Source organism: Planococcus citri, chromosome 3 (genome assembly GCF_950023065.1).
Source record: "Planococcus citri chromosome 3, ihPlaCitr1.1, whole genome shotgun sequence".
NCBI lineage: Eukaryota > Metazoa > Arthropoda > Insecta > Hemiptera > Pseudococcidae > Planococcus > Planococcus citri.
The window spans coordinates 12,169,309-12,182,695 of NC_088679.1; the positions used below are offsets into that span (position 1 = coordinate 12,169,309).

General features: G+C 35.5%; 1 long non-coding RNA gene across 1 annotated transcript in view; it reads right to left on the reverse strand.

Annotated features, from left to right (window-relative positions):
- The window catches only part of LOC135841078 (uncharacterized), a 53,602-nt gene that overhangs the window by 21,203 nt on the left and 19,012 nt on the right, over positions 1 to 13,387 (reverse strand). The gene's annotated exons all lie outside the window — the stretch shown is intronic.

Here is a 13,387-nt window from a genome sequence, read left to right on the forward strand (position 1 = left end):
GCAAAAACCATCTTGCAATCAGCGAACAGCTGATGGCTTGTTTCTTTTAATTGGTTATTAAACTAGCCCTTAATGGAATCTCAAGATGGGCAGATCAATGGAAAATCGAGCTAAATGAGCAAAAGTCAACTCATGTTACATTTGCCAAGAGAAAATGTGATGTTCAATACTCAGTCTACATTAAACAGAATGAAATTCCAGCTGTCAGCCATGCTAAATATCTGAGTATTCATCTTGACTCATAGTCTAACCTGGAGGCACCGTATTGACCAGAAGAAGACTCAAATCAACCTGAAACTCCGCCAAATGTACTGGTTGATCCGACATCATTCAAAAATGAACATTGAGAGTAAAAGGCTAATTTATCAAATGATAATTAAACCAGTATGGATATATGGGATACAGTTATGGGGATGTGCTAAACCGTCAAATCGAAAAATCATCCAAACTGTTCAAAACAAAACTCTCCGAAGTCTGAACAATTATGGGTGCAAAATGGTTTCAAACAAATGAAGCACTGCATAAAGATTTTGAGATAGAGTGGGTGGATGAAGTTGTAAGAGAATATGCAACAAAGCATGAGAAACGACTTCACAGGCACATAAACCCAGAGGCAATTCAATTGGTAGATACTATAGTATGATGATTAGGCGTCTTAAACGTCAAAAGCCTCATGACCTAGTGATATAACATGTTATGCATATAGCAGATTGGTTCACTGGAACAAATCCGCACATGTTACTGGATAAATTTAAAGTTGAATGTATACTTATTTGAGAAGTATCTTAAGATTGTAATACAGTCGGCCCCGCTTATTATGGATCCGCTTAATAAAATCACCCGTTTAATAAAATCAAATGGCTTGGTCCCGATTTTTTGTACCTAATTACACAGAAAATCACTCGTTTAATGTAATCAAACTCCCCGCTTAGCAGAATCATTTTGTGAAAATATTGAGGTATTTTTGGGAAAATGGCTTGTTTTTTCATACTTTGAATCAAAAATTTTGGAATTTTTCACTTATTATTCTCTTATTTTTAAATTTTGATTTCTAACAACTTTCTCTCTAGTGATGATAAAGGGAAAAAGGTCTAAACATTTGAAAATTTGAAAAATAGATATGTTATGTACCTAAATCGCGAATTTGGGAGTACCTATCGTAAATTTAATCCATCTTTTTAGCATGCATGTACATTGCGAAGTTGTAGTAAATTTTTTAATGTGAAAATTGTGTTTTTTCAAAAGTTCGCTTTATAAAATCACCCGCTTAATAAAATCAATTTGCCTCGGACAAATGCGACCATAATAAGTGGGGCCGACTGTATTAAGAAATATCAAAAAAAAAAAAAAAAAAAAAAAAAACTATGGAATTGCTTTCAAAAACCCAACTCATCAGTATAGGTAGAGACTATTTTTTTTTTAAATTTATGGATGTTTCGATTGTTATGTTACAGTGCATAAATTATCATCATTTCACGCACCTACCTATTAGATGATAAATATTGTTCATGTTTTGTTGAAAATGTCAGCAAATGCTTACTTTATTTTTCTGATTTTCTGAGAATACGTCATGTCATGTAATATTTATTGTTCTGCTGTATTTTTCTAACCAATTTTTATTTTTGTACTCAGATCAAAATGTTCGAAGAAAAACGAAGTACTCAGATCAAAATGTTTGAAGAAAAAACGAATGAGAACGTTTGTGGAGGATATCATGTACGATATCGATCAATGGCAGCATGTTTATTGCTTATAGCTCTGAGAAAACCAGGTAAAATTTACTTACTACATCGATGGGCTACTTTTTTTTAGGATCAGGTGTCGATGGACCAAGATTTGTTAAGAGGAGTTGTGGCCGAGCAGATGTGGACATCTCACCAAAATGACAATTGAATCACTCCAAAAAGGAACGAATGAATTCATTTGAATTGATTTCTTCGCCATCGCGCTGCTTTTTTCACTCTGATTAAATTATACAAAATTTTTCCCAAAAAAAAAAGTTTTATTCCTTGCATGAAAAATCACGTACGATATTAAGACACGTACCAATGTGCTTGAATTTTGAAATATGTAATTCTGCTGAGTTGAAAAACTATACACCTATAATTTTTTTTACCAATCGCTTGTTTTTGCTTGACTGACACAATCTGAAAGATCTTGGTACGCAGGTTGAATATTTTTCAAACTTTTTTAGAAACGTAGTTTCCTTTTTTCATCACGAGCTAACGATAATCCAGCAAGCAACCATTCAACCGAATCCATAAATGTATTCATTTTGAAAAACGTCAACGTCGCGTCGACGACGAGAAAAAGCTGCCTGAGTATATATTTTATTTTTCGAGTATACCTAAAATTTTCCATCATTATTTCGTGTTCTCGTATAGCATTAACGTCACCCTGCCCCCTCCTCGCATCCACTGCCTCGTCGTCTTACTCACGCGTATTCATCGGGAACAAAACAAAAATGAGAAAATACGAAACTTTTGCACCCCTTTTTTACTACCACATACACAATATAAAAGGCAAGGCAGGTGGGCAGGTAGGTACTATAGGTATAGCGAAGAAAAAGAAAAAGCAGCGTCAGGTGAAGAAGAACGCGGGTACGCGCGCTACCAACAACGTGTACATATAGCAAAAGTTGCTGGCAAAAAAGGCGAAACGACAAAAGCTCATTTAGCCAAAAGAAAAGAAACTGAGCGAGCATAATGTTGTAGGGGGCAGAAAGTATAGAGACGCGAGAGCGTATTAAAAAAAAAAAGGTAAAGAAGGGTTGAACGCTGCTAGGTAGGTACATGTAGGAAGAGAAAGGGGTAGGTTTAGCGCGATGGCAAAAGAAGTAGTAGAAGAAGAAGAAGAATATATATAAAGTATATACAAAGAATGGTGTAGGAAAAGAAATGAAGAAAATCGAGAACGAGCCGGAGAATAAAGCACCACACACACACACACACACAGGCTCGACGACGACGACGACGAGCGAGAGAAAACGAATCGTCAGGAAAAAGGGTGGCTAATGCAATTTAAATGTAAGAAAAGCTGGCAGCAGTTTTCATTAAAAACTTTTCCCCGAAAGTAGGTATTGTCTTTTATTTGATGAAAGTAAAACTAAAGGTGGGTTTTATAACATTAGATAAGAAGAAAAGACTCGTGCAGTCCGCGCCACCGCCACCGCCACCGCCTCCTCACGTCGCCATCTCGCCATCTTTTTAATGGGAAAAATTCGCCTCATCGCCGCGCCGCCACTTTCATCCCTCTCTCTCTCACTCTTTCGGCGGGTACTATATTTTTCCTATTGTGTTTTCTCGTATATATATATAGAGAGAGTAAGGGTGGCGGAAACAGGGTAGTTGGAGGGTGATAGCGACAGCAGCAGCGTTACGACCACTAAAGGTAGCTTGGTTGGGGGTGGCGACGAAACGCTGGCTCGAATAACCACCCTCTTTTCTTTTCTTTCTACTCTCTTTCTACAATATTCATCCATCCAACCCTCGCCATCGTCGTATCATACCCCTACTCACCATCATCCCTATATAGCTGTACTCGACCATCACCTTGGCGTTCTGCGGCCTGTGCTGATGTTGCTGTCACGTCGACGTCAGCGTCGTCGTCGTACTCTTTTTTGAAAACTTCTCTCGCCGACGACGACGACGACGACGACGTTTTCTCTCTTTTCTAATTTCCCTAACTGACAAAAGAACCTAAAAGGCCTTTTTTCTCCTCGCCTTCGGGTATCCAACCCCTCTCACCCTCGTGCCTTCGCCTCTGACGAGCGACGACGACGACGGTTCGCTTACCTCAACGAAAAGCTGCGCTGGTTCGTTTGGCGTTCTTTTTCTAACGCCTGTACCTCGCTGCCCTCTTCCTCTGGGAATATTCTTCCCACTGGTAGTCGATTTTCTTAGGTTATACTCGCGATGTACAGACTTTCTCACTCTGTCTCATACTTTCGCGTTTCCAAGCTATATCAATACCGCCTTCATCGCCCTGCTGCTGTGCACTGCCCACGATAAAAAGGCCTTCGAAGCTCGAGCTTATATCGGACAAATTTAACCCCGTTATTTTACTTTCTTCTACACATACTGTGCCAACTGCCAACACACCCTTATATTATATGCACGATATTCTTTTAAATGTCGTCTTTTTTTACCCTTATTTTTTCCCTTCTTATTCTACCCTTTCTTCAACATTTATAATGTCGTACGTTTCTGAGCAAATAACATTACACCCTGGTTCGCATATGTACAGATTTCTTTCCTTCTTTCTCCTACAATAAAAATAATCACTATTCTGCTCGGCATCCCATAAGCATTATAAGTTTTTCGCCGAAATGCTTTTTCTTATCTTATTACAAAACGACAGGGTGGTTTTTGTCATTGTCGTCGTCGTCAAGACCCTTTTGCTCGTGTACGAAGATTTCCCTCTTTTTTTCCTGACCCCTTTTTCGAAAAGGATGCGCGTTCTTATTGTAGCGTGTAATATTGAATGCCATGCACCGTGCTATATACGTACCTATACACGATTATTATCCTTTCTTTATGCCAGCGCTTGGGAGAAAGGTTTCTTGTTCTTTAATTCACGATGGTGGGTTTTTTTCTCGTGTTTTACAGAGGGTCTTTTTACATTTAATGATTCGGGGAGCAAAAAAAAACACGTGGAAAGAAGATAAGGGTGGAGGATTTTCACCCTTGATGGTATCCAACTTAAAGATGAGGAGAAGAAAGTGAGCGAGTGGAGTTTTTTTTATTGTTTTTATTGATTAATGTTTTGTTGAAAATAGGTACAATTTTTAAAGAAATTTTTATTAGAGAAGTGTGTTTGAAAAGATTATGTTTTTTTTCTGAAGCTTAAGTAATGGAAAAGATCATTTTGAAAACAAAAAAAAATATTATAGAGGATGGAGATGTGAAGACATCGAAGGTGTAGGCATGGGATAATTATGTGAATGTTTACTTACTTGACTTTGAAACAGAACTCAATTTGATATCTCTGCTTCAGCTAGAAGAAAATCAAAAAATCGTCAACTAGGCTAAATCACTGCTTCAGTATACCTATAGGTATCTATGAAATCAAGTTCATTGGAAAAACTTTACACATAGAAGCTATAATAACACACTACCTATGATACAAAACATTTTTTTCACGTTGAACTTGGAGAGTGATATTACCTTAGTCTTTGGTCATCACGTTCACTTCATCATCTCATTTACGATTTGCTTAGGGCGGTCCACTTCGATGTAAATGTTGTAGGTAATGTATACTGTATTATTTCGATGTTTTGGCTTTATCCATGCGAAATATTGTAAAAGAACAAAAATACGAGTACGTACTTAAGCGATTTGCAAATTTTCAACTGATCAGTTGAACCTCAAAACTCCTAAAATAGGTTGAGTAGCAAAAGTGAGCGAAACGAGTGACAAAACCACGATTTTTTTCAGTATAATTTCAGCTCTTTGAGGGCCAAAACAATGTAGGTTAGAGCGGATTGTCCCAAAAAAAGTTAGCAGATTTTGACCAAATTTAGCAGAAACCTTCACTTTTAGTTGTAAGTCATTATAAAAACATTTTAGCTCGGGAGGTCCACTTGCAGGGGAGAAATGGGCTCTTAAAGAGGGACCATTTTTGAAAAAATTGTAGTTTTTTTTTCATTTCTGACACTACTTAACCTGTTTTGGGAGAAATGACGATTCAGTCTGAAATGAAAGTATTTATTGTTGTCAAAATCCAAGACCTTTTCTAGGGTTCTACTGAGCGATTAAAAATTTGCTAATCGTTTTTTTTTATGAATTCAAGTTTTAAAAATTTTTTCTTCGCAAACATTTCGCATTAGGTAACTTGGAGAAAATATTGAAAGATATCATTCCTGAAACTGAGAGGATACTTTGAAATTATAGTGGTTTCAGTGTTTGGATCATTATTGATGATGATGATTTCAAAAATTCGAGAAAAATAGCCAAAAAGTTGTGAATTTTTTTCGATTTTTTGAAATTCTCAATAATGATTTGGAACCGTTGTGTTCCAAAATATTTCCCCAGTTTCAAGTATGCTATATATTTCGATGTTTTGGGTCATTCCATGTGAAATATTGGAAAAGAACAAAAATACGAGCAAGCGATTTGCAAATTTTCAACTGCTCAGTCGAACGTTAAAACTCCTGAAACAGGTTGGGTAGCGCAAGTTAGCGAAAGGAGTGAAAAAAATCTCGATTTTTTCCTTAATTTCAGCTCTTTGAGGGTCCATTTTTCTCCTCTAAGGACACCTCATCCGGAGCTAAAATGTTTTCTGAGTAACTTCTAACGCAAAATGAAAGTCTCTAGCCTATACCGAATGTGGTCAAAATCTGCTTAATTTTTTTTTGGTCGATCTATCCTATAATGTAGGTAGAAATGAAAAATCAGCTTCGAATATTGATATTTAAAAGCGAGCTTAGCAAACCAATGCAACCATCAACCAATATGGTGAAAGCAAAATGCAAAAACTCTCTTGCAATCAGCGAATAGCTGATGGCTTGTTATAATTGTGTATCTATCAATGTCTTTAGTAATCGTGGGAATTCTTCCATAATTTTCAACACTTATCGATAACGACGAAGTTATTCTGATTACAAGAAGAAGAAAGCGTGAATAACTACAATTTCATATTAGGTTTTTTATTCTAATAAAATTTAATTCGAGAGCAATCACTCATTCTGGAAATTGAACATTTCCTTAAAATGATTCTGTGAATTTCCGAACCCAAACTTGAAGATGCAGACGGGAACGAAAGGTCGAGTTGATGGAAATTTTATTCATGTTGTAGGTACCTAGTATACTTAACAAGCCAATTAATTCAGTACATTTTTTGCCAACTTGAGCAGCTCACGAGGGAAAATTTTCAGTAGACGACTAAACTGAAGGTACAGCCAGGTCAAATGTCGCGAGCGTTCTCGATAAAATTTTCTTTTGAAATTTTTTAGGATGTTTGTGTAAATATGTACTATTTTTAAGCAGCATCAAAATTTCTACTAAAAAAATTCTCATTTCAGAAAACTACCAGACCTGTATGAAAAATATATGAAATAAAATTTTTCACCGCTTTTATAAGTTACCTGGTATATTTTAGAATTTGATTAGCTGATTTTGCCCCATTTTTTAAAATCAATTTTCATAGCTACTGAAATGAGCCTTCAATATCATTATTTCCCTTCACAGATTCCAAAATGAAATCGCCACAAATTTTTCGAAATTTTTATGCTTTTTCCCGTGTTGCACAAATTATTTGTAGATATATTTTATCCAAAATGGATTTTTTTTCAATTCATACAATTTTGTTATTATCAAAAGTTTTCCAAAAACTTATATTTTTTTCTAAATCTTAATGTTTTAAAATGAAAATTTTTCGAAGTCGAAGCTCTCAATCCTGCGACATTTGACCTCGTGTCATTTTAATTCGGTGATATGAAAATGTAAATGAGTGATGTGTTTGAATTTTTCATTGAAGATCCAGCATTTTTTTATCTTATAAGCATTCGTTTTGACTGAATGCTTTTTGAGAGCATCCTGAGCATTTTTGCTTCTTGTAGAAACGATCCTCTCACGATTTAATCAAACCAATCGACGATTAGTATTTACGTTACAAGTGAAAAGCGGAAATTGATCAGAAGTCCAGAACTGCAAACATATGATACGAAATACATAGTGTAATCCTACTATTTATTATGATAAATCGATAAGTTTTTTCTTTGGACTGAAAAACTTCAATTTCAAATTAACTTCTGCAGTATTTAGATGTAGGTATGTCAGGTAATGAGTTTTCCTATCAAGAATTGCGTAAAGAAAAATTTATATTAAGAGCGTGTATAGGAGCATATTAAAGCAACCAATAAGCCAGCATCAAATGCAAAACCCTTCTTGCAATCGGCGAATAGGTGAATGGATGGTTGAAAATCATAAAGCTAAAGAAACACATTTTACGCCCCCCCCCTCCACAGAATCTTTCTATTCCTGTTCTTACTTAGATTCGGCTTCTTGAACGCAAATTGTACAACCGATTTTATTTATTTTTATTTGCTCCAAAATTTTAAAATTCGAATGATGAGTTTTTAAAAATTGCAATTTTTAAATTGAAAAGAAAACAGGCCCGAATGAAGGGAGTGCAATAGCTTGTTGATAAGTGTAAAAAAAACAGGTTTTTCCAGGTGAAAGTGCGTTTTTTGACTTGAACATTACTTATTTGAATGATACATTTTTAAAAAATTTATTTTGAAAAAAAAAACACAAAAACCTAAGCGAAGCGAGGGCAAACGCTTTTGACAATTTGTAGGGGCCCCCTTGGTGTCTCGAAGCCCTTGGCGATCGCAAGGTCTCATAGGCCAGTCCACCTCTACTTATACGTGTCTTCCTAAAACGGTTTTACTACTCTGTCACCTAATTATCAGAACAGCTCAGACCGATCAAGCTACATCGTTCTCTAGCTTTAAAAAGGGGGGGGGGAATCTATCGACATAACCTTTTCATTTCAACCGGCATCTGCATCTTTAAATTTGGATTTGGAAAGAAACGTAATTGTTTGGAGGAAATTGAAAGTATTTACTTGCCATATACTTTCTCAAATGAGTGATTGCTTGAATTCAATTGTTATTTCAAGTTCAGCATACTTCTCGCAGGATAAATTTTTACATCTTTTCATCGAATTATTATATTGGAACGTTGAGGATTGAGTCTAATCATAAACGTCGTGCTTTGTGGTTAACTATATTACATACAGAAAAAAAACTGCTCTTTTTATGTAATTGTCTGTCAAGGGACTCACTTTGGTGTGCTTTGTGGGACCATTTCACCATTTATTCGTGCGATTGAGACGCAAATGACGTCAAAGTCCCACGAATATTAAACTCTAATCAGGAAAGAATATCAATAACTTACACAATCATTTTGTGCATTGATAAATACGCATAAAATATCATACATCGTATTATCGTCGATCTTTTCAGCAAACCGCTCAAAACTGTACCCTTGAGTCACGCCATGGTTGGAGACGTCGACTTTGAAAGGTAGAAGTTTCGAATATTTTGTAGCAGAAATTTACGACAACAGCGGCTTTTAAAAATTTTTTTATTTAAGGCTTCCAACGTGCAAAAAATACTCTTTTCAATTTATCGCATCGGATTTGAAATTTACTTATCCTGATTGATTCTATATTAAATTTCTAAATTACGTCAGCCATTTAAAAGTAACTTGGAGAAAAATCAACTTTTGTCGGAGGCTCCACTTCGGCTCGACAATAATGATGACTGGAAAATTATCCACTTGGGTATACGTGCCAATAGGCTGTTTCCACAATTTTCAAAAATCAAAAAATCAACTTCGGCTGTTCAAAATTTGGCTCTGAGATCTGGGCGACGTGCACTTTCAGTGAGCCGAACTGCTTAATTGGAGTGAATTGCTGTACCATTGTGAGTAGGTATCGTGCTCAGGCTCTTTTTAACAATTTTCTCAAAGAAGTTTGGAAAGCCTGCGAATTTTTGTGACAAATGCTAGAAACATCAAAGAAAACAAGAGAAAAATTCACTGAACTTCTGATTTCAAAACACCAAGTTAAGTGTCACATTTACACTTGCAAATCCTAAATGTGGAAAATTGTGCATTTTGCATGTTCATCCAAGTAAGATCACTTACCTATATATTATCATGAAATAAAAATGTGACGTGAATTACATCAGGCCGGGCGGTAGCACGGCGAGGGGGTTGGGAAACAGAACGTCGCCGCTACCGCAAACGCCTACTCTTCTGAGACCAACAAACGCGAAAATTAGTACCTTCTGATTTCAAAAACGACTGCACCAATTTCAAAGATTAATATGTCATTTTGAAGATCTCGACGAGCTTATCAACATACTAAAATTTGAAAGTTGTAGGTTTAATACCAAAAGTGAACGAGATCTTCAAACATGTCGTTTTTTCACTGTTTTTTTTTTCTTCATTTTCTTCAATAGACTTTTCAGAAAATCTGCTCGGCCAAATTCAACGAAATTTTGCATGATGGTGTATTTATACACAATTCAGGTCGCTATGAAGGGATTTTTGAAAAAACAAATTTTAACCACTTTTTTTCCAAATTTGAAAATTTTAAATGATTATTATTCAGAAACTATTGTTGCAAGTGAGCTAAAACATACAAAAGGCACTTCTCTATTGTGTTAGTGATCTATATTCCAAATTTCATTCTAAATGATTCTGTTTAAAAATCTGTAGCTTTGTTTAAGTAACTCAAACCAACGTCAATATTCAGAATGGCCGTTAGATTTAAAACTTATCATGTTGCCTTCGACACATGGGCGTTGTATGGAGTTGAAACGCGCCAACAACAACGCAGCCACTTGGCTGCATGACTTAAGCTTCGGCTTACTGCGCAGGGGGCCCTGGGTTTGAATCCCGCCTGTACCAATGTACAAAAATTTTGTTCCAAGTTAATTTTTTTTCAAGTAATTATTTTTTTACCAAAAAATTGCCATCACTTCATTATATATTCTTGAATTTTTCAACTTTGAAAATTGGTTTTGCTTTTTTTAAAATCTAAAAGAAATAATTTAAAAAATGAAAAAAGTCAAAATTTCACTAAGTATGCTAAGCTAGAAAGCTGAAATTTCGTATGTAATTTATTTAAGACAATTCAAATTGATTGGAAATGGTTGCATACCATTTTGAGCAGTTCAGAGCCTCCAGGAGGTTTATGAATGTTGGAATTTCCACAAAATGTTACCAAATCAAGGTGAAATTTTCCCAAATTTTTTACATCTACGCTACTTTTGAAATAAATAGATGAATAAATAAATGAATAACATTCACCAGAACAAAAAAATCTCCAGAAGAGAATTAATCCCCCCTCCACAAGGTTATTAAGGAAACCATGTTTAAGTGAAAGTGAATGCAAATCTAACCCAATAGTTTTATTATAAAATTTATAAAAATACAAAATTTGAGAACACCACTGATATGAACTGAACAAGATTCTAGTGCTAGAGAGAAAAGATTTGTTAACTCTCCCTCGACCACTGCCTTCTCATTCATTTTCACATGGTGGCATGGTGCACTCTCAGAAAAAATTGGTGATATCCCCCAAAAAAGTACCTCATGGTAAAAAAAAGGGGGTGTTGAAAAAGAACACGCTATGAAAGGCTCGTCACCATTACAAAAAAAAACCCTCAAAATCTCCATAACAGAAAACAACTGAAAAATATCCAAAAAAATGACCCAAAACAAAAAATTACTGATATCTCCTTTGCAGGGAGTTGGAGAATGATATTGGTTGGTACCTCTACCTATTTACCTACCTATGAACCTACTTCAGAGTCTTTGCACAATGAACAAAAATTTCCCAACTTCCGCCCACTTCTTCAGACAAGTAGGTACATTTCCGTTTCCAGCATTCATGAAGTATCCATGATCAAATTTGAGTGAGCGGAAGTTGGGAATTTTTTGTTCATTTTGCAAAGACTCTGAAGTAGGTTCATAGGTAGGTAAATAAGTAGAGGTACCAACCAATCATTCTCCAACTCCCTGCAAAGGAGATATCAGTAATTTTTTGTTTTGGGTCATTTTTTTGGATATTTTTCAGTTGTTTTCTGTTATGGAGATTTTTTGAAGTTTTTTTTTTGTAATGGTGACGAGCCTTTCATAGCGCGTTCTTTTTCAACACCCCTTTTTTTTACCATGAGGTACTTTTTTGGGGGATAAAAAATTTACGATATGTATCAGAGGAACTTGAGTCTTCAATGGGTGCTAGTTTTTAGTAAGTAGGTACTTATTTGTCGTAAACTTCACTGATTATAATATATCGTTTCTGTATTCAAATTCTGGTCGCATTTGCCGGAATTTCAGCCCCTGCGGGCACTCAAAATAAGAACCAATGTGAAGTTCAGAATTTAGTGTCAGTCATTATGATTCATGGGTTGGATTAGAACATTGTACCCTAAGCTTCTCAAAAATCTCAAATCCCCGAGAACTTGTTATAGCCTCTGCTCATCTAATTTTTCATGACTTACAGTCTAATACATCTGCAATCTGCATTCTTGAAATCGTCGCGTCTTCTGCAGCCTTCTCTATTTCGGTATTTCGGAATGTATGGGAGAAGAAGAATATAAGTATTGGACTATAAAGATATTATGTCAGTAATAAACGCTGCAAATTTGATGAATTTTGTATCCGCCAACAGGCCAACTTTGATTGTACTCAAATCTAAGATCGATGTTCGCCTTCTGAAATAAGAGGTCCTCCAGTGAACAGATCCATCACTCGCTCGAGTAATTCATTGTCATTGCCGGTGGTAAAGATGTCGTCGACGTATATGGCTAGCACACACTTCAACGCATATATACAACGTCCTCCATCTGTTCACCGAAAAAGACACGTGCATCCGAAGTTAGATTTTTCCAGTTGATGTTGTGGATTGGGATTCAAATAATTCTAAGATGTTGAAAAAATTATACCTTCTGGGTAGGCTGGTATTTAATTGTGTGAGCGCTATTTGAAGAATTCAAAACATGTTGAGGGGAAAAGCACACACACGATTCTCTTTTTTTCGCAAGCTGGCATATCTTCTTCTTCAATTTTAGAGTTACTGAAAATAATCAAAGAACCTTTTTTGTAGGAAATGAAAAATATTCTCTGCACATTTTCAGTATCTCCTTCGAATTTGAAGATACAACCTACCGAAAATGTAGAAAAAATAACTTTTTTTGGAATGAAATTGAAATTCTTCTACGAAAAAGGTCCTCTGAATATTTTCAGTGGCTACAAATTCGAAGAAGAATGCAAACTTGAGAAGAAAAAACACGAAAGTGTTCTTTTCCTTGCATTACTATATTTTTTCTATTTTTTCACGTATGTAGCTTCCACATGATTGAAAATTGGCAAAAAAAATGAAAACAACATTTTTTGTAGGAAATTAATTTTTCTAATCATCTCAAGATTTGAGTCAACAACAGCAACTTGAAAAATCCAACTTTGGATACACTTTTCTTCCTCCTATGAAGAGATAAAAGAGACCTAATCGGCGTGTGTTTGATTTGTGATAGTCTGAGTTATACATTGGTAATACCCTCGTATAAATTCACCATGCCACCAATGTCAGGAACTCTTTCATTTTTTAAATCGTTGAATTACTCGGCGTAATACCTACTCGAGTAATAACTTTATTTATGTTCCAGATTGATCGTATAATTCCTCAATGGATTGACACCAGAAAATGCTAAATGGTAAGATAATGCCCGACAAACAAATTTTCATTTTACTATACGTACAGGAAGTATTCTACCAATACTACGGTTACCATGTATAACACGGAACTTCCGTGTTCTCCTAATTAAAGAAAACATAGCGTAAATTGTTAATGAATTTAAATTTAAAAAATT